This window comes from Bos indicus x Bos taurus, chromosome 15 (assembly GCF_003369695.1).
Source record: "Bos indicus x Bos taurus breed Angus x Brahman F1 hybrid chromosome 15, Bos_hybrid_MaternalHap_v2.0, whole genome shotgun sequence".
Lineage (NCBI taxonomy): Eukaryota > Metazoa > Chordata > Mammalia > Artiodactyla > Bovidae > Bos > Bos indicus x Bos taurus.
In genome coordinates this window covers 50,328,911-50,350,203 of record NC_040090.1, presented here as the reverse complement: position 1 = coordinate 50,350,203, position 21,293 = coordinate 50,328,911, and the positions used below count along the sequence as shown (strand labels likewise).

At 46.0% G+C, this 21,293-nt stretch overlaps 1 long non-coding RNA gene across 1 annotated transcript; it reads right to left on the bottom strand.

Annotated features, from left to right (window-relative positions):
• Nucleotides 1-2,030: 2,030 nt before the first annotated feature.
• On the bottom strand, nucleotides 2,031-20,882 carry LOC113905730. The gene is made up of 3 exons (XR_003514713.1): nucleotides 20,062-20,882; nucleotides 6,372-6,560; nucleotides 2,031-2,746 (listed from the first exon to the last, which is right to left on the bottom strand). It is a non-coding gene; the product is annotated as an uncharacterized LOC113905730 (long non-coding RNA).
• Between the last annotated feature and the right edge of the window lie 411 nt (nucleotides 20,883-21,293).

Sequence of the window (21,293 nt, the reverse complement as noted above, 5' to 3'; positions counted from 1 at the left end):
TCAGTTCTGGAGTCTAGAAATCTGAGATCAGAGTGCCAGCAGGGCTGAGCGCTGGTGAGGACTCTTTCTGGCCCGTAGCATCAGCCTGTTTCCCGTGTCCTCACACAGCCTGTCCTCAGGGCCCAGGCACTACCTTCCTGTAAGGCCACCAATTCTTAGACTCCAACCTTATGACCTCATTAATCTTAATTAACCTCTAAAACTTCTGTTTCCAAATACATGAAGTAGTGGGATAGGGGGTTAGTGCTTCAACGTATGAATTTGTGGGGACACAATTCAGTCAACAGTAGTATCTTAAAACTCAATAATAAAAAACAAACAACCCAGTAGAAAAATGAGCTAAAGATTCGAACAGACATGACATCAAAGAAGATATGTATCTGACAAATATACACATGAAAAACTGTGCCAAATTGCTAGTCATTAGGGAGAGGGCAATGGCACCCCACTCCAGTACTCTTGCCTGGCAAATCCCATGGATGGAGGAGCCTGGTAGGCTGCAGTCCATGGGGTCGCTAGGAGTCGGACACGACTGAGCGACTTCACTTTCACTTTTCACTTTCATGCATTGGAGAAGGAAATGGCAACCCCCTCCAGTGTTCTTGCCTGGAGAATCCCAGGGACGGGGGAACCTGGTGGGCTGCCGTCTCTGGGGTCGCACAGAGTCAGACGTGACTGAAGCGACTTAGCAGCAGCAGCAGCAGCAGCAGGGAAATTGAATCAAAATGACAGTGAGAGGGATGTCCCCGGTGGTCCAGCGGCTAAGGCTCCCACTTCCCAATGGAGGCGGCTTGGGTTTGATCCCTGGGCAAAGCTGGATCCTGCATGCCACAACCAAGAGTTCACACGTCACAACTGAAGACTCCACGTGCCGAAAGTGAAGATCCCGTGTGCAGCAACTAAGACCTGGCCCAGCCAAAGAAACTAATTGATTAATTGAAAAAACACCAAAACCACAGTGAGAGATCACACCTTTAAGAATGGCTGAAATGTAAATGATTTACCATACCAAGTGCTGATGGAAACGTGAGGGGGCTGGAACTCCCACTAGAAAAGAGTTTAGCAGCTTGTGAAGCAGGTAGACTTACAACTGTCACATGATGCAGGCCTTCCATCCCTGGGTGTTTACTCAAGAGAAATGGTAAATATCTTTCATTCGAAGACTTTCACATCAATATTCAGAATAGCTCTACTTATTAATAGCCCCAAACCGGAAACAATCCCAAATAAACATCAATAGGTGAATGGATAAACAGAGAGTGATATGCTTAGATTATGGAATACTAGTTGGGAACAGAGATTTTGAATTATTGGTATACACAAAAATATGGCTGAATCTCAAAATAATTATGTAGAATGAAAGAAACTGGGGACGTACCCAGTGGTCCAGTGGTTGACTTCACCTTCCAATGCAGGGGGTGTGGTGGACTCAGTCTCTGGTTGGGGAGTTGAGATCCCACATGCCTGGGGGCCAAAAAACCCAGAAAAACTACAACAGCAATATGGTAACAAATTCAATAAAGAATTTTAAAATGGTCCACATCAAAGAACTCTCAAAAAAAGAATAAAAGAAGCCAGACAAAAGAAAAGTACTATATGATTTCTTTGGTATAAAATTCTAGAAAATGAAAATTTATAATCTATAGTGACAGAGGCAGGCCTGTGGCTGCCTGGGGCTGCGATTGGACGGGGAGGCGGGAAGGGGTGGGAGGAAAGGATTACAAAGTGGCTCCAGGAAACTTCTGAAGGTGATCGGTGAGTTCACTTTATTGTGGATTAAGTTTCTATGCATGTATTACCACATATCAAAATTATCAAAGGTATTTTTAAATATATATGGTTAATCTTATGTCAATGATACCTCAATAAGGTTGTTTTTAAAAGCTGCCTTTAAATTATGATGGTCTTGTGGATAGACCTAGAGTCTGTCATACAGAGTGAAGTAAGTCAGAAAGAGGAAAACAAATATTGTGTATTTATGCATACATACAGAAGCTAGAAAAATGGTATAGATGAACCTATTTGCAGGGCAGGAATAGACACAGACATACAGAATGGACATGCAGACATGGAGGGGAAGGGGAAAGTGAGAAAAATTGGGAGAGTATATTTGATAGATCTCATATCTGTAATCCATAAGATTCTAAATGTATTGTATGCTATTCCAACCAAATCTCAGTAACAGTGGCTTACCTTCTCTTTCTAGTTGATCTTTGTGAGCTCGCTGTTTGTTATAATAGATGGAACATCTGCAGGCTTAACATGGAGACTGGAGAATTTTTCTTGCAGAGAAGATTTGCTTTTGCTTTTAACAGTAACGAGGGGGTGCCGCCAGTTTGGGACCATGTTGGTGACTTTGCCCCACCCCCTGTACGCTCCTTGCTCTCCTTCCAGGGCTTCAGTGTATGGTGGAGTCCCAGACTTGTGTTCCTCACCTCAAGTCCCACCCAAAACAGTCTCCTGGCATCACTACTGCAACCAGTATTCACCCTCTGGCAGGTCAGACTTGACCTCTCTCTCATACTCTCCTTCTTGCTTGCCACTCACTGCTTTGCTCTTGGGAGGCTGATAACGTCTCACATAGCATGTCCCAACCAGCCTTTGCTATCCTGCAGCAAGTCCCTTGGAGCATGCAGTCAGAAATTGCCAAAGAGGAAGAGGTTTGCCTTGTCTCCTTCCACCTGCTGTGTTCCTCTCTGGCACTCCACACACAGGGCACTGCCTGCAGATGTACAAGCCCTAGAACCTGTTCAGGGCAGAAAAAAATGCCAGCAGCTCAGCTTTACCACCCGGTGAGGCTTGGCATGGAGACATATTGCTACACAGAAATGAATATCTGATGTGAGCTGCCTAAGTCTGGAGGCCAGCGCACCTCTGAGGAATGGTCCTTTGGACGTCTTACTTTGACTCAAACCAGGCTCTTGTTTTGGACCTTCCACTCATTTCTAAAGTCTATCTGTTACCCTCTATAATGCTCCATGTTCTTTCCAAGATTAGAATGTTGGCCCCCATTAGAATGAGCCCACCTGACAGGACGCATACCATGCTCGCCAACCCTCTCCCCAGTGAGTGGGATTCTAATTCCTGGAACTCTAGTTATTCTCAGGAAATGAGCAGATCTCTCAGAATCATAGTGAAGCTTTCTTTTACTCAACATTCTTACCTATCCACCTGGAATTTCACATTTCTTTGTCCAGGAAAGAGAACACTTTCCTGGCATCAACCCTTTTGTGAATTACACCGAAGTTTTCTTCATCCACAGCCATGATCTAAGACTGCTCAGCTGTCCTTAGTAGCTCAGGCTCTAGAGCTAAGACGATTTCCCTTCTCATCCATGCCTGGTCCATTTCCTCAGTCTCCTTCTGCTACTTCCTACCGTGCCGCCACTCTCAAGACTCACCCCAAATGCTATCACCCCATAACCCATAAGATCCCTTGTTCTCATACAATTTATTTCATACTTAAACTATCGTCCTGTGTTTATCTCAAACTGGATTGCCAGTTCCTGGAGGGAACTGTCTCACTTCTTACAACTCTTGAGGCTTGTGATCAACAAATGGAGTTGAGGTAAAAAGAAAACAGTTGCTACTGACAAATACATTAAATTATTTATTATTAGTAAGTATATTTAATAATATGTTGTTGTTTTAGTTGAAAAGTCGTGTCTGATTCTTTGCGACCCCATGGACTGTAGCCCACCAGGCTCCTCTGTCCATGGGATTTCCCAGGCAAGAATACTGGAGCAGATTGCCATTTCCTTTTCCAGGAAATCTTCCTGATCTAGGGATCAAACCTGTGTTTCCTGCATTCGCAGGTGGATTATTTACCACTGAGCCACCAGGGAAGCCCATTTAATAATATATTTATTTTATAATATATTTAGGTATATTATGTTATATATTATACAAATATATTATGTATTTATTTATTATTATTGAATATGTTTAATTAAAAAGAAAACAGGGCTTTTTTTTTTTTTACTAGCTTCATTTTGGTAATTGTATACCATGCCCTCAGACAGACTAGGACGTAATAGCTCAATGAACACAGATGGAATATTTTAGCCTTTCTGGAAAGCAAGTTCCCTTTCTCTTTGCAGCAAAAGAATCCAGCAATCTTGGGTTAGGAGAAAATGGAGAAGAGTATGGGCCCCAAGACTGGGCGACTTCGGGAAATCAGAGAGAAAAAGCCTTGTGTTTCTGACATCAGAGAAAAACATCTGTGTTGGGAGTAAACACCAACAGCTTACTAAATGACAGTAATAAAGCCAGGACCTGACACTCAGGTTTTGACACCTGTAACTAAAAGCTGTGCTTGCAGCCTGGCCAAGGATTCCTGTTATCATTGCCTTTATTATTAAGCAGCTGGTGCTCCCAAGTTGCTACGAGCTTTTACTTCCTTTGCGCTCTCTTAGCAAGAATATTTATTACTGCTGTCTCCTTCCGTTTGTCTGCTGGGATTATGATCCTACATGACTCTATGTCTCCAGAGTAAACTGCTTCTTTTTTTTGGTGAGGGGGTGGCGGGGATGAAGGCAATAAAAGATGCCAGATTCTCAGCAAGAGAAATAGATTCCTAGGATAGACTCAGTAACTGAAACGCCAATGAAATTACAAGTTAGTTTCTTGGTGTAAGACTGGTCACTTATATAATCTTAGAACGTCACAACAGTTTCTTGTTTTCCTGTTAGAAGTCTCTTTCACAGCCATATTGAGAGGAAAAGGAGCACCTCAAATCTTCCAAAAGCCCTTTTTCTCGCTGCAGCAACTAGCTCTGTGCTTCGTGGGCTTAGTGACAGCCAAATTTTCTGTACCCAGCTAATGAAAGAACCACAGGCATCCAGGCTGCTTTTGTGGGTGGTGCAGGAAAAAAAATACTGTATGTAAATGGTACACAGTCTAGGAGGAACTAGGCCAACCAAATCTGTAGATTAGATGCCATGGGAATGATCAAGAAACCCAATTAGATTATAAACATGGTAAAATGGGCCAGAGACTCATAAAAACTCTCTGGGTACTGGATTCCCCTCTGCAACAGCCATCACACACTATATATTTATATTCAGTCGTGTCCGACTCTTTGTGACCCCATGGACTATATATTCCATGGAATTCTCCAGGCCAGAATACTGGAGTGAGTAGCCTTTTCCTTCTCAAGGGGATCTTCCCAACCCAGGAAGAAACCAGGAGATCCTGGGAGAACCCAGGTCTCCCGCATTGTAGGCAGATTCTTTACCAGCTGAACCCATCTAAAGGTGCTGCCCATCTAATCCCCCGTGGGCTTCCCTGGCGATTCAGTGGTAAAGAATCCACCTGCAATGCAGGAGACACAGGTTTGATCCCTGGGCTTGGAAGATCCCTGGGAGGAGGAAATGGCAACCCACTCTACTAGTCTTGCCTGGGAAATCCCATGGAGAGAGAAGCCTGGCGGGCTATAGTCCATGGAGCAAGAGTCTGACATGACTGAGTGGCTAAACAAACAAAAACAAATCCCCCATCAGCCTGGCCAGAGTTGATTAGAGTTTGGCTGTAATGAAAGTGCGTGGTACGCTGTCAGAGCTGCAGTTCACAAATACGGGAGCCAAATTACACTGTTACTGGGATGGCCACGAGGGAGACACTATACCAGAAGCAACCGTGCAGGTCATAACCTTAAAGGGAGGTGATGGTACTGACACACGGAAGGCCAAGTCCAAAGCTCCAGCAGCGCTACTTTAGAATTCCGCCTGAGGGAGCTTAGCTCGTTAAACAAAAAATTATAAAAAACAAAAATACATTTATATTTGCTCAAAAGTTAAAGGTTTTATCTCTCTCTCCAAAATATACTCTGAATCTGACCCACTGCACCTTCTTTACTGGGACCACTACTGGTCAAGCCACCACCTTCTCGCCTCTAAACAAATGCATTGAGTCTCTCACTGTTTCCAGTGTCCGCTCCACCCTATTTCCAAACTGCTCTCCACAGAGCAGCCAGAGCCATTTTCTTAAAAAGTAATTTGAGGGGTTTCTCAGGTGGTGCAGTGGATGGGAATCTGCCTGCCAACGCGTGAGGTTGATCCCTGGTCCAGGAGGATGCGACATGCCTCGGAGCACGTAGGCCCATGCGCCACAACTCCTGAAGCCCGCACGCCTAGAACCCCTGCTCTGCAACGAGAAGCCACCGCAGTGAGAAGCCCTCGCTCACCACAACTAGAGAAAGCCCACACAAAGCAAAAGACCCAGCACGGCCAAAAATAAGGAATTTTTTAAAAAGTAATTTGAATCATGTCATTCTCCTGCTCACATTCTTCTCCTGCTTCCTATTTCACTGAGGACAAAATCTCCTGGCTGCAGTCTACAAAGCTTTGCCAACCTTCCAGCTTCCCCACTCACCTCCTGAGATATCCACTTCCCTTGCCGTAGGTCAGACACGTAGGTGGACTTCTTTTGGTTCCTGAAGCATGCCAACCTCACTCAAAAGTCTGGAACTTTGCACCTTCTGTTGTCTCTTCCTGAAACGACTTTCTCCCAGATGTCTGTATGTCCGGTTCCTTTTCATCACCTCAGTCTCAGCTCAAATATCTGCAGAGAAGCGTCCCCATCATTCTGGCTAATCATTATTAGCCTGCTAACAATTCACTCATTATCATTCTCTAGCCATGGCTGTGCTTAATTTCCTTCTTTGCGCTTACCCTTATCTGAAATTTCCTTTGTTTACTTGTTTGTTTTCTGACTCTTCCCGGTGAGAGAAAAGATTATTGTTAATTGAAATATAATTAACAAACAATATTATATTAGTTTCAGAGGTACAACATAGTGACTCAACATTTACATACCTTGCAAGTATATAAATGTACCACAGTAAGTCTATCACCAAAGTTAATACAATGCTATTGACTATACCCCCATGCTGTGCATTACACCCCAACAGTTTATTTATCTTATAACTGGAAGTTTATACCTCTTGATTCCCTTTACCCATTCTGCCCACTCCCCAACGCCCCTCCCTCTGGTAACCACAGTCTGTTCTCTGTAGCCGTGAGTCTTGTGTTTTGTTTGTTCATTTGTTTTGTTTTTTAGATTCCACATATAAGTGAAACAGTATTTGCTTTTTCCCATCTGACTTATTTCACTTGGCATAATACACTCAAGGTCCATCCATGTTGTCCCAAATGGCAAAGTATCATCTTTTTTATGGGTGAGTAATGTTCCATTGTATGTATACACACTACATCTCCTTTATCCACTCACCAGTCACTGGTCACTTAGGCTGTTTTCATATCTTGGCTATTATAAACAAGGCTGCAATGAATATAGAGGTTCACAAAAAGATGTTTAGTTGTCTTGCTAATTAATGTTATCCCACACGGCAGGTTCCCAATTAATGTTTGTTGAATGAATGAAAGATATACACAAGGATTTAATAAGCATACTTTGACATCCATAGTAATGTCCGTAGTAAGTCTATCCAAGTGTGTGTGTTAGTTGCTCAGTCATGTCCGACTCTTTGAAACTCCATGAACTGTAGGCCGCCGGGCTCCTCTGTCCATGGGATTCTTCAGGTGAAAATACTGGAGTGGGTTGCCATTCCTCTTTCCTGCTTTTCTGGAAACTACAGTTGAGCTCAGGGCTTCACTTTTCCATAATTTCTCAGGATTACTGACTCTGGGTCTGAGGTTGCACTCGGTATGTTATTTCGGCACTCTGGGATGACACTGTCTGAGCCTGGACTCATAGAGTGACTAGAGGCTCTCCTGAGTGTCTCTTTACTGAATTGGGGTTTCACTTCCCTGTTCTTACTGTTGCCTCCCGAGTCTGTAGCCTCCCGTAGGAACTACAGGAGAGGCTCTTCACGTAAGCATTTATAGTCATTCAGTAAACATTTTCCAGCACTGACTCTGTAATGACCTCCCCTGTTCCCATCAGGCCCCTAAACTGCCTGCACACGTAGCTCCAGCCTTGTTCTGGGAGGCAGTAGTGGAAAGGCGATGTATCCAGGATCTGGATTCTGGCTGCCTGAGTTTGCATCCCGGCTCTGCCACGTGCCGGTGATGTAAACTTTTGTTATTGTTGTTTAGTCACTAAGTCGTGTCTGACTCATTTGCGAATGCATGGACTGTAGCCTGCCAGGTCCTCTGTCCACGCCATTTCCCAGTGAAGTGGGTTGCCATTTCCATCCCCAGGGAATCTTCCTGACTCAGGGATCGAACCCACATCTCCTGCATTGCAGACAGATTCTTTACCACTGAGCCACAGGAGAAGCCCCTTGGCCTTCGGTTTAGTCATCTGTAAATAGTCCGGACTTTGTGGCTTTCCCAGAACCCAGGTCTTCTGAGCTAGGATCTTTTTTCTTCTTCCTAGCCCTTTCTGAACTCTTGGACTGCAAGGAGATCAAACCGGTCGATCCTAAAGGAAATCAGTCCTAAATATTCATTGGAAGGACTGATGTTGAAGCTAAAACTCCAATACTTTGGCCACCTGATGTGAAGAACTGACTCATTGGAAAAGACCCTGATGGTGGGAAAGACTGAAGGCGGGAGAGGGGGACGACAGAGGATGAGATGGTTGGATGGCATCACTATCTATGGACATAAGTTTGAGTAAGCTCTGGGACTTGGTGATGGACAGGGAAGCCTGGTGTGCTGCAGTCCATGAGTTCGCAAAGAGTCAGACATGACTGAGCGACTGAACTGAACTGAGCCCTTTCTGGAGTGGGATCCAGGAGCTGGGCACCCCACAGACCTCCCTGTTGCTGTTCTTGTTCTCCTCTTTTCAGAGCATCACTTGTTTGGGGACCTCCCTGCTTGGATCCCTGCATGGTGCCTGTCACCACTCCCTCCAGATGTCACATGCCATCTGCCTGGATGAACTTTCTCTTTATCTGCTGTCATGTCGATCCCCAAGCACAGGTCTCCAGCCTCTTTGTTTGCAATGTCCTGCAGCCAAACTCCAGTTCTGGTGGCCCCTGTCCTTAGGCCAAGCACCTGGTGGCAGAGAATGAGTAATGGGACTTTGACAAAGGACAGGGCATGTCATCCCCAGCCCTCGCTACTAAAAGCCTTTGCTGATTGCTCATACGTGTTGGTACTATACCTAGTGCTGTAGGAAGCTGCCTGGTCAAGACTCAGCTCCCACCGTTGGTCTCCTCATTCTGCTTTTTGCTTCACATGCACTAATGTGGTTTTCTTTTCAGCCTGGTCTCATTTCTTTCAGACTAGAAGAAATTAGAGACAGAAAAAGCCTTTAAAAGATAAAATATCTGACCTGCCGCGGTACTCGGTAGCCACTGCCTTTCAGGGAGAAAGCCTGACGTGGCTGAGGAACCTGATAAGGTTTTCTCTGTGAGACACTTCACGTTGCAAAGCTAATTAACCAGATTTCTGATTAGCTAATTGCCTGTACCCAGGAAGGGCCCATCAGATTTTTTCTCTGTATTGATCAGAAGAGGAGAGTGAAGTTAGGAGGCAAATAAAGATCTAAAGATCTTAGAAGACTGGCAGCCACAAAGGCTCAGCTGAGAGGATCAGTGAGCCTGGGATAGGGTATTTCTCAGAACCCAGACTCACAGCACTTGCTGCTTGAAGTCCATGGGGAGCCCTGCCTCCTTCAGGATCAAGAACTGTGGCCAAGCAGTCTGTCCACCCCTACTGTGTGCAGCATGGATGGAGTCTTAGAGGACAAGAGCTCAGTGTTTCAGGAGACGCCCCTCGGGCAGAAGCGGGGCAACCTTTCCCATTCTCTCCTTTAAAAACTCCCCCTTAGGGGAGGATGGGGCTTCCCTGGTGGCTCAGATGGTAAAGTATCTGTCTGCAGTGCGGGAGACCCAGGTTCAATCCCTGGATCAGAAAGATCCCCTGGAGAAGGGAACAGCAACCCACTCCAGTATCCTTGCCTGGAGAATTCCATGGACAGAGGAGCCTGGCGGGCTACAGTCCACAGGGTCACAAAAGAGTCAGCTACGACTGAGTGACTAACACTTTAGGAAGGGATAGTTAGAGAGTCTGGGATGGTCATGTACACACTGTGATATTTAAAATGGATATAACAACAAGGACTTACTGTACAGCACAGGGAACTCTGTTCAGTGTTATGTGGCAGCCTGGATGGGCGGGGAGTTCGGGGGAGAATGGATACATGTGTATGGATGGCTGAGTCCCTTCCCTGTTCACCTGAAACTATCACAACATTGTTAATCAGCTCTACCCCAATAAAAATTAAAAGTTCAAAAAAATAAATAAAAAGTGCCCCTTAGGGACTTCCCTGCTGGTCCAACAGCTAAGACGCCACACTCCCAATGCGCTCACAATGCAGGGGTCCTGGTTCGAACCCTGGTCAGGGAACTAGATCTTGCATGCTGAAACTAAAACCTGGCACAGCCAAATAAATACAAAAAAGATTAAATATAAAAAATATAAATAGTGTCCCTTAGAGGAGTCTTCCCATTTCACACAACTGGGAGGAATCTCAAAGGATCTAATTCAACTCTTCCCATTTTATAGATGAGAAAAGTGAGGCCTAAAGAAGGGAACTTATTTTCCCAAGTTCAAACAGTTTATATTTCCAGCGAACTTGATTTCCTGGGCTCTAGGTGTATATTTACCCACCACTTCATATTATGCCCCTCTTCATACCCTATCCATATCCTCTTGTCTCTGTTTTTCAACAATGTGTCACAATGCCCAGAGAGGGAAGAAAGGATGGAGGAAGTCATCCTAAAACCCCTGAGGTCAAACGTGCCCCAAAGAGAGACCGAGATGTCCATCTCTCTCTGGATTCTTGGTGGAGCCGTGGATTACAGCGGATCCTGCAGGGTTGACAATCAGGGAAAATGCGCCTGATTGGATGAACAGGCGTGGTTCCCATTGCCCTCCCTTGAAAGCAGGCTTTTCAAAGCACACTTGGACTAGTGACAGAGGCCAGATGGGTGCTTCCAAGAGAAGGGGGAGGGGGAGAAAAGTCCCCTGCTTGGCAAGCGGAGGGAGAGGTTCGGTTACCCCACCCCCCAACCAATCTGGCTTCCCTTTGTGCTGGGCTGACAAGGGGCAGCTGGTGACTCTGGCAGGGAGATGGGCAGAAGAATCAGCCAACTGCCTATGGGTGAAGACCAGCTTACAGGAGGGGGAAAGACGGTCCCAAAACATCTCTCCCTCAGATGCAGGCGCTTACCCCCAGGGTCTCGCTTATTATCTATTCTGGTGAGCTGGTGCCCAGAGGACCTCATTGGAGCAGCTAATGATGTCTCGGATAGCCACCGGCTCCTTTGCACTTGGACTCTGGCACCAGACCTCCTGGGGGGTTTAAATCCTATCTCTGCCCTTCCTAGTAACGTCATCTTGCACCAATTCCCTCACCTCTCTGGGCCTTATTTTCCTCATTTACAAGATGGAGATAATAATATCCCTAACCTCATAGCATGACTCCTCATTCATTGAGTAATCAAAACGTAAATCCCTTTTAACAGTGGCTGAGATTTGTAAGCGCTGTGTAAGGGTATGCTTTTATTGCTACGATCTGTAATCACGCATATTTTTTTTCTACCCAGGAAAAACTGAACATTTGGACTGAAGGTCTGTGAGAGACAGAAATAGAGAGGCTCCAGCTCCTGGAAGCCCTGCCTAGTGACTGGAAATCCCAGGGATTCTTCCATGGCTTTATTTTCCCCTCTAGCATTTGCTGTTCTTGGTGACTGGCTTGGCCGTGGGAATCCTTGCAGGGGCACTGTGCAAGGGGTGACATGTTTTCTGATTCTTGGAGTATCAGGATCCCCAAATCTGGAAAGTCTCTGTTTGCTAGGGTGACTCGGTGGTAGAATAAGCTTAAAATTAAAGACCCAATTATGTCATTTTCTACCTGTTTGAGTTTTTCTTATGGGAGTTTAGTTGCTTTACAATCTTGTACTAGTTTCTGCTGTATAGCAAAATAAGTCAGCCACAGGTATACATATATCCCCTCTTTGTCACCACAGAGCATTGAGTAGAGTTCCCTGTGTTGTACAGTAGGTTCTCATTGGTTATCTATTTTATACACAGTATATACGGCAATCCCAATCTCCCAATTCATCTCACCCCACTTCTCTCCCCTTGGTTTTCATACATTTGTTCTCTAAGTCTGTGTCTCTATTTCTGCTTTGCAAATAGGTTCATCTGCACCATTTTTCTAGATTCCACATATATGTGTTAATGTATGATATTTGTTTTTCTCTTTCTGACTTACTTCACTCTGTATGACAGTCTCTGAGTCCATCCATGTCTCTACAAGTAGCACAATTTCAGTCCTTTTTATGGATGAGTAATATTCCAGTGTATATATGTGCCACATCTTCTTTATCCATTCCTCTGCTGATGGATGTTTAGGTTGCTTCCATGTGCTGGCTACTGTAATTCATGCTACAATGAACACTGGGATGCATGTATCTTTTGTAATTATGGTTTTCCCCAGGTATATGCCCAGGAGTGGGATTGCTGGGTGGTTGTACATCTGCTTACTTGATTTTAATAGACTTCCTTCCCCTCTTTGAGCCTCAGTTTCTTCATTGGGAGAAATGTTTGACAAGACTGTTTGCTATCCAGTAAGAATATGTTTTAAATGTGAGGTAGTTGAAGTGATTATTTGTCACAGATAAAGTATTAAATAAAGGTTTATATTCCCACATCAAATAATGCCATGGCTTTGGTCAAGGTGCTTAACCTTGGTAAAACTCAGTGTTTTCTTGTATAAAGTGGGGATAATGAAACTATCTTCACAAGATTACTGTGAGGATGAAAGCAAATCTTTTTTTTTTTCAGTCTTTATTGTATTAGTTATAATATTGCTTCTGCTTTATGTTGTTGTTGTTTTTTGATCCGACCAGGGATTGAACCCCACCTCCTGCATTGGAAAGCGAAGTCCCAACCACCGGACCACCAGGCAAGTCCCAGACGGCAGGAAATCTTATACTGAGAACCTGTATGCATACTCAGTCACGTCCAACTCTTTGCGAGTGCATGGACTGTAGCCCACAGGGTTCCTCTCTGTCCATGGGATTCTCTAGGCAAGAATACTGGAGTGAGTTGCCACACCCTTCTCCAAGGGACCTTCCCAACCCAGGGATCAAAACTTGGTCTTCTGCATCTCCTGCACTGGCAAGTGGATTCTTTACCAGCTGTGCCACCTGGGAAGCCCCTATATTGACAGCATTCAGTACAAAATCTGATGCATTGTAGCAGTTATTATAAAACGCTGGTGTTACACCCACCCTGCACCCCAGCTTTTAATACATACAACCCACACTGCCACACAGCAGATATTTCTGAAAACCACAGACACAGTAGCCTCCTCTGATGAGAGAACATGGACTTTGGGTGTATTTGTCCCCTCCAATCTCAGCCATGTAGGTGCAATTTTTATTGCAGAAGCTTCTTGTTATAGTTTGCCTGAGGAAATAGCAAAGCTTTTCTCTCATCTCCCCTCTTGCCTTTTCTGTCATATCAGCTTTGTTTCTGTCAAAATCCCCTTGAAAAAAATTGCCCGGTTATGTTTTGTGCCAGGAGTTGGTGCCGGCCATGGCTGCCTAGAGGGCTCTGACCTCCTGGAGGAATGGGAATCAGCCCTTTACTCAGCTAAGGCTGCAGCCAAACGGTGTCTGGTGCTTTGACTTGACCCCATCAGGAGCACAGCCAGAGAGTGAGTTACAGGTTATTATGAAGACTGACGGAGAAGGCAATGGCACCCCACTCTGGGACTGTTGCCCGGAAAATCCCATGGATGGAGGAGTCTGGTGGGCTGCAGTCCATGGGGCCGCTGGGAGTCGGACACGATTGAGCGACTTCACTTTCACTTCTCACTTTCCTGCATTGGAGAAGGAAATGGCAACCCACTCCAGTATTCTTGCCTAGAGAATCCCAGGTACGGGGGAACCTGGTGGGCTGCCGTCTATGGGGTCGCACAGAGTCGGACACGACTGAAGCGACTTAGCAGCAGCAGCAGCAGCATGAAGACTGAGTATGGAAGAAGTCACACATTCACCCAGGGCATGGGTCTCTTGCTAGGGATGAAGGATAAGGTGGGGACGGAGGAGTCTGAAAGGATTTTTTGAGTGAGAGTGAAAGGGAAAGAGGAAGCATTAATTCAGTGTCCTGGTTCCAATTGCCTGGGTTCCTGCTACCAGTGGGAAGAAATTATATCTTCATTTCTCTGTTTATATAAAGAATCCTCTCTGATCTGCTGACACCATAGCTCTTTTATTCATTTTTCTAGTTTTACTGAGCTATGAATGACACACAGCGCTGTATAAGCTTAACGTGCACAGCATAATGACTCATCTTACATATATTGTGAGATGATTACCACGATAAACAGTTCCTTCTCGTGGTCTAACGGGAGTCCTGTATCCTTCACATATAATGGACTGACAGGCAGAGTCCAGCGAGTGAGCCCTTAGGGGAAAACAATTGAGAAATGAATTTTCTTGGCTCCATTTCTTACTTAATTGGGCATTAATTAACATCTGTTCCACAACTGCCCCTTCCATCAAAGAGAGAAACAATCCCAGCGCAGTCACATCCTGTAACGTGTGCTCTACTAACCAATACACACAATGTGCCTACACTCCCTGAGCTGGTAGTTGTTCATTTTTGCCATTTGGCCTCTTGCCCCATAAACTTTCTGAACCTTAGTTTTTTATTTTTACAGTGGGAGGTGGACACCTTCCTCTTCAAGTGGTTGTAAGAAGCACAGACACTTATAGATATAAATAAATGATGAATAGAAACAGAAATCACCTAGTTTATCAGCTGCTCAATTAAAGAAAGCCTTTTATTATATTGGGCTTCCCTGGTGACTCAGACAGTAAAGAATCTGCCCGTGATATGGGAGACATGGAGTTCGATCCCTGGGTTGGGAAAATCCCCTGGAGGAGAAAATGGCAACCCACTCCAGTATTCTTGCCTGGAAAATTCCAAGGACAGAGAAGCATGGCAGGCTACAGTCCGTGGGGTCATAAAGAATCGGACACAACTGAGCAACTAGCACTCACATTTATTATCTTAGTGATTAATAGCCCTCTTTTTTTTTTTTTTTAGCTTGCTTCTAAGTTTGCTCAAAGAGCTTCTACCACTCAACTCCTCCCAGCTCTGAAGGAGCAGGGCAGTTGATGGGGTGACTTTTGATGGGAACATAACCCTGTGGGCAGAGAGGGGCAAGGAGATGGACTGAGCTTTGCAGTTCAGCAACTCAGTTGCATCACTGTGCTATCTGTAGACAACGAAGTGCCGCGACCACTCTACCATCCACCACGTCATTGTTGGCAATGGCGCCAGAATTTTGAGGTGCTTTTTCTGTGTCAGGCACTGTGCCAGGGGTTTGAGTGCCATATTTCCATGCAGATTATTATGCTAATTTCATAAATGAAAGAGCTGAGGTTTACGAGGTTCAGCAGCTTGCCTAATAAATATCCAACAGCTAGTGAGAAACAGAGATGGGACTGATACCGAGGATTGTCTAGCTCAAAAGCCCACGTTCGTAACCACTGTGTTGTACAGCAGCAGTCCCCAAGCTTTAGCACTGCAGACTGTTTTGTGGAAGACAATTTTTCCATGGGTTGGGGTGGAGGATGGTTTCAGAATGATTCAAGCTCATTACATTTATTGTGCACTTTATTTTTATTATTTTTACATCAGCTTCACCTCAGATCATTGGGCATGAGATCTTGGAGGTAGGGGACCTCTGCTTTACACCCCAAGTACCCTGGAAACTTGCTTGAATCAGTGGGGAAGGAAGAACTGGGTCTTGATAGCTGTGATGAGTCTGTCCTGTTCCCCATGCCAAGCAAGTTGCTCAGGGAGGAGGGGACCCATGGCGACATGTGCCCCCTTCATCTTAGAACTGCATCTATGAGATAAGTTCTAGACCTTGAAAGCAGACTGACTGAATGAATACTCTGCACGCATTAACACTAGACTCCTCCCTGGAGGTTACACAAACGTAGCAGTCACATTGGTTGGCTGTATTCCCAGGGTTCAGCATCTTCCCTAAATCTGTGTCTTTGATCCCTGGTTCCCCAAAAGCTTTACGAGAAAGGGTTTCCTGATCGGATCATTGAACAAGAGAGTTGCTCTATATCCCTCGGAAATTCATATGCTCATAAACATAATGTGCTAAGTTGCTTCAGTCGTGTCCAACTCTTTACGACCCTATAGATGGTAGCCCACCAGGCTCCTCTGACCATGGGATTCTCCAGGCAAGAATACTGGAGTGGGTTACCATGCCCTCCTCCAGGGGATCTTCCTGACCCAGGGATGAAACCTGCCTCTCTTACCACTCCTGCATTGGCAGGCAGGTTCTTTACCACTAGTGCCACCTGGGAAGCCCATAAACATAATAAAGGTTCTGAAAGTCTTACAGGAAAAAAAAAAGAAAATAAAACATGGTTTACTTTCTTTAACCCATTATTTTTCAAACACTTTTGGCCACAGAACCCTTTGTTGGAGTGTCACCTATTAACAGTCCAAGAAATTAGTGTTCATGGAACAACTGGCAAGAACTGGTATGTTTCTGGAACAGTTTGCATAGTTCAAAGAGCACTTGATAAGGAGGCAAGACACCGCCATCATTAGCTTTAAAATGTATATGCTGCTTAGTAGCATCAGTCGAGTCCGATTCTTTGTGACCCCATGGACTGTAGCCCCGATAGGCTCCTTTTTCCATGGGATTTTCACGGCAAGAATGCTGGAGCAGGTTGCCATTTCCTCCTCCAGGGGATCTTCCTGACCCAGGAATCGAACCTGCATCTCCTGCATTGCAGGCAGATTCTTTACCGCTGAGCCACCAGGGAAGCTCCAAAATGTGCATAAGTCCTCCCCCAAAACAAAAACATTTTGGTCAAATAGATTTTTACACAAACTCCAAAAAAATTGTGTGTAATTCAATTATCTGCTCTGGACTGTAAAATTAGAACGTTCACCAATAAAATCTTTAGGCCTCCTTCTAGCTCAATGACTCTCTGATTCTGACTACATCTATAGAAGGTGGGGAAAGATTAAAACACATTCCCAGATCCTGGGAATTTAAAATCATTCAAAAGAAATACATGCATGTCAGAGCAGAGCACAGTGCCTGGCAGCACATAAGGGCTCAAGAAATTTTTGCTAAATAAATGAGGGAATGTGAGAAAAATGTAAATGTATTTAAATGAAACAAAATTGGTATAACTAAAGAATGAGTGAGATCATGAGCGACTGAGATGTGGTGGGAATGCTTCCAGGTAAAAACAAATTGTGAGCAGTTTCAAAAGGGAAGGGAGGTAATTAACATATATTTAGCACTTACTATGTACCAGACAGCTTCCCAGGTGGCTCAGTGGTAAAGAATCTGCCTGCATCCGCCTGCAACCCAGGAGTCACAGGAAACGTGGGTTCAGTCCCTGAGTCAGGAAGATCCCCTGGAGGAGGGCATGGCAACCCACTCCAGTATTCTTGCCTGGAGAATCCCGTGGATGGAGAAGCCTGACAGGCTACTGTCCGTGGGGTCGCAAAGAGTCAGACAGGACTGAAGCGACTTAGCTCGCACGCATGTACGCACACGCTGGTGGTCCAGCAGACATGGGTTTGATTCCTGTTCCAGGAAGATCCCACATACTGTGGTGAAACTAAGCCTGTGCGCCACAACTGCTGAAGCCCAGGCACCTAGAGACCACGCTCTGCAACAAGAGAAGCCTGCGACTGGAGAGTAGCCCCCCGCATAACACAACTAGAGAAAGCCCTTCAAGGGCAGCAATGAAGACCCAGAGCTGCCAAAAATTAAATAAATAAACCTCATAAAAAATAAAAATTCCATTTACAAGACCATTATAAAGAATAAAATACTCAGGCAAAATTTAACCAAGCAAGTGGGTAGAAGACTTCTACACTTACGACTATAAAGCACTGCTGCAAGAAATGAAAGGGGACCTAAACAAACAAGCAAAAAGAATCTGCCTGCAATGCAGGAGATGCAGAAGATGCAGGGTTCAATCCTGGGTTGGGAAGACCCCTTAAAGAAGGAAATGGCAACCTTCTCCAGTATTCTTGCCTGGGAAATCCCATGGACAGAGGAGCCTGGCGAGCTACAGTCAGTGGGGTCCCAGTCAGACTTGACTTAGCAACTGAGCATGCGTGCATGTACCAGATAATTTACAGATATGATGTTAATCTTTGCAACCCTGTGAGGCTTAGAAAAGTTAACTGGGACTTTACTGTCAGTCCAATGGATAAGACACAGCACTTCCAATGCAGGGGGCCCAGGTTTGATCCCTGGTCAGAGAATTAAGATCTCACGTACGGCAACTAAGCCAGCGTGCTGCAACTAGAGAAGCCCAAGTGCCACAATGCAGAGTCTGAGCAGCCAAAATAAACAATAAATTTTTTAAAAAAGAGAAAAGTTAACTTGTCCAGGATTACATATTTGGTAACACTACATATTTGAAAAAGTTGGAACTACTATCCTTGGATATTCATTACGCATCAGGCAGCATGCTAGGTGTTTGACATGCATTATTTATTTAATTTAATCCTCTAACAGTCCTAAAAGGACATATTATTGTCCATATTTTGGTGATTAAGATAGCTTAGATTAAGAGAGAAGCAGCACAGGCGGGGTTGGAGGGTGGGGGTGGGGATTAAGCCACTTGGTCAGAGTTATCTAGCTAGTAGTGTAGGTATGAGGTCCCTAAAAGGACTGTCTGACCCTGAATAACAATATGAACAATACAAATAACAGGTAAAACCTATTGCATTCCAAGCAGCCTACATTCAGAACCTCATTTACTTCTAAGGCTGGATCCATTGCTTGCAGGCTAAGTCGCTTCAGTTGTGTCCGACTCTGTGAAACCCCATGGATCATAGCCCACCAGGTTCCTCTGTCTGTGGGATTCTCCAGGCAAAAATACCAGAGTGGGTTGCCATGCTCTCCTCCAGGGGATCTTTCCAACCCAGGGATTGAACCCATGACTCTTATGTCTCCTGCATTGGCAGGCAGGTTCTTAACCACTAGCACCACCTGGGAAACCCAGCAGGGTTGGTTACTTTCTCCATTTTTCATTTAGGGAAACTAAGGCTTAGAGGGACTAAGGAAACTGTCCAAGGTGACAAATATGGTCAAGGGTGGAGATGTCAAGTTCTCTCTTCCTCATTTTGCTACCTGCTTCTCAAAGGCATTTGACAAAAGACCCCTTCTTGATTGACAATATAACTCCTGGGGAGGTTTCATTTTTCTCTGAGCTACCTTGGTGCACGTACTTGTAAAATAGCTATCATAACTTCTCCAAAGAGAGTATGTGAGTGCATGAACATGTTGGATCCCACCTGAAGGAGGTGTGGATGGACCACATACCAATGCCCTGAGAAGCAATTCCAGAGTTGCTCTGTCATCCAGGTCATGAAATGCCTCCTTCTCACTTGTGAGAAGACTCTGCCAGGGATAATAACAACTTCTGGAAAGAGAATGCTGTGATGCCCCTCACCAGTCTTCCACTGGGAAAGCCCCTTGATTTGTAGGCTGATACTGCCAGCTAGGATGAGTGTAGATGTAAGCAGTAGATGGGAAAAAATGTGTTCTCTTTTGTGGGTAATGTGAAAATATCTGTTGCAGAGAGTGATCAGAATGATGTGCGGGAGAGAGACGAAAGGGGAAAATAATAAGTGGAAAATGGGGGTTTAAAAGCAGTGTTAGCGGGGCCTCTGAAGACGGCAATGAAGAAAGATTTGTCATTTCACTTTTTTTTGTGGGTTAAGCATTGCTGCCCTTTGGTGCTTTTCTTCTTCACAGCTTTCTGGGAAGAAGGGATGGCTTTAGAAGTTGTCCTGGTAGAATGAAGGGTTAACCTGTAAATTGGCTATTTTTTTTTTCCCCTGAGCTTGGGTGACCTCCCCAGAGACATGGGTGCCCTGGGCAAGAGTTAGTGAAAGAGAATGGCACTGTTCCTCCGGGGCCACTCCACACCCAGACTGTTCTTAGTAGGTGTAGAAACGTGGACGCCCTGACACGCTCATTAACTAAAGTCCCCACTTCCCTAGCCAGCTGTGTGATCCTGAGCCAGTTCACGCACCTCTCTGAGCTTCTGTTTTCTCACCTGCAAATCTAGCGCTTTGAACCCGACGACACCTCAGGTCCTGTCCTGCTTTGCAGGCTCCAGACTTCCACACCACCCATCCGGATTCCGCCCCATCCTGGAGAGGTCACCTGTGGACTCCTGCGTCTCTCTGCCATTCGCCTTCCTCTCTTGCCTGGTCACAGTTTTGCCTGAAACGCGGAGATCTGGCTTCCAGATGGGCTAAACATCTCCCAGCCACAGGGAGCTGCGCTTCTGAGGTCGGTTTCCGCACTAAACTTGATGGTCTGGTTTTAAAGGAACTGTCTGGTCGCGTGTCCCCGAGTTACACTGCAGTGCTAAATGCTGGAGAGAGGCAACAGCGGGAGAATCCAGGCAGGCGGCAGGCTTTGCCCGGGGAAGGCGGGGGAGGGGCGGAGGGAGAGAGGAGCGGAAACCACGGAGGTAGAGTCGGGGACGACTCGGAGAGCGGCGCACAAGCGCCGGGAGGGGGCAAATCTATATTTATAGAAAGCGGGAAGGCGGTGCGGTAACAAGTAGACGCCGAGCCAGCGGGAGCCTCGCGGCGCGCCGAGGGGGAGGGGGTTCCGCTTCCTCCCCGGACGCCCCTGCACCCCCACCCCCGCGCAGACGGCCGCCGGCCCCGGTGCCCCGTGCTCCTCGGCCCAGCCGGGCTTCGCGTCCTCGGGCTCCGCGCTCCTCCACCCCCAGGTGGGACTGACTCTGCGGTTCGCCGAGCAGGACTCCCCGGGAGATGTGCTGAGCGGTGGCCGGCAGCCCGTGTGCCTGCCCTGGACTCCGCTGACCCGCGCGCCTGGCCACATGAGTGCATCTCTCAGCCGAGCCAGGTAAGAACTTCCTAACCTTCCTGAGCCCCGCGGGAGGAGCGCACCTGGATGCCTGGGGTAGTGGGAGAGGAGAGGAGGGATGATGTGCAGGGATCCCGGGAACCTGGAGGCTGTGGGAACATGGGGTGGGGGCGGGGTGCCTTTCTCATCTGAATTTTCTTAGAGCGACCTCAAAGTTACCGGAGGGCACAGGAAAGCTATTGACATGGATGGTGGCCCGGCTGTGGGGTCCATACTTGAGATTCGGCGTCCCTAGGAAAGCACTGAGAACAACTGCGCTTGTTCATGAATTTGCAGAGATGGCTAAGCTGGCTTCATTCTCCATTCAGTTCTGGAGATGTGCTTAGGCGAGTGGCGAGGGCAGGGCTGTGGGCATGGGGGTTGTGTCTGCTGCTCTCCAGCTTT